The sequence below is a fragment of the Cynoglossus semilaevis genome, chromosome 6 (genome assembly GCF_000523025.1).
Source record: "Cynoglossus semilaevis isolate Cse_v1.0 chromosome 6, Cse_v1.0, whole genome shotgun sequence".
Lineage (NCBI taxonomy): Eukaryota > Metazoa > Chordata > Actinopteri > Pleuronectiformes > Cynoglossidae > Cynoglossus > Cynoglossus semilaevis.
In genome coordinates this window covers 2656901-2657521 of record NC_024312.1, presented here as the reverse complement: position 1 = coordinate 2657521, position 621 = coordinate 2656901, and the positions used below count along the sequence as shown (strand labels likewise).

The 621-nt window shown below is 41.4% G+C and overlaps 1 protein-coding gene across 1 annotated transcript in view; it reads right to left on the bottom strand.

Annotated features, from left to right (window-relative positions):
- The window catches only part of slc6a15 (solute carrier family 6 member 15), a 15079-nt gene that overhangs the window by 3750 nt on the left and 10708 nt on the right, over positions 1-621 (bottom strand). The gene's annotated exons all lie outside the window — the stretch shown is intronic.

Below are 621 nucleotides of genomic sequence, written 5' to 3'. Positions count from 1 at the left end.
CTGCTGTTTCCTCCAGGTCAGGCTCAGATGGGGATTGGTCACAGACAGGAAGTTTATGTCTGTGTTTTTGTTGTAGACACGTGTGGTTTGTGTGTGCGGTGCATAATAGATGTGGCTATAATTAAATCATCGAATCCTGGTTCGCAGACGACGGCGTTTATTTTGAGAAAAGACTTTTACATCAGTCAAACTCAGAATCCATTGTCCTTTTTAATCCTTCCACAGAACTTCCACAACTTTGTTCCTCTTTGTCATCTTTGTTAACTAGGACTGACAAAATAAACAAACTATATATAATTAAACTTCTTAATTACTTTGTGATTGATGTGATTAATTGGTACATCCAATAATACCACCATCCATCCACTTATGGTTCAGTGACTGTAGACGGATTAACAACCACTTCACTGACGTTCTTGAAGAAACTCTCGAGGCGTTCCTCGAGCCTCCGTGAGGTTCCACAGTCACAAAGTATTTTCACAAATTTCCAGATGAACTGAGACGTGACAGACGTGACCTGGCTCAGGTCAGCGGCCTCAGATGTTACAGTTTGATTTCATTACAGCCGAGCAGCAGGGAGTCCAGAGCCGTTTGAAACATGATCTGTGTTACAAACAAATA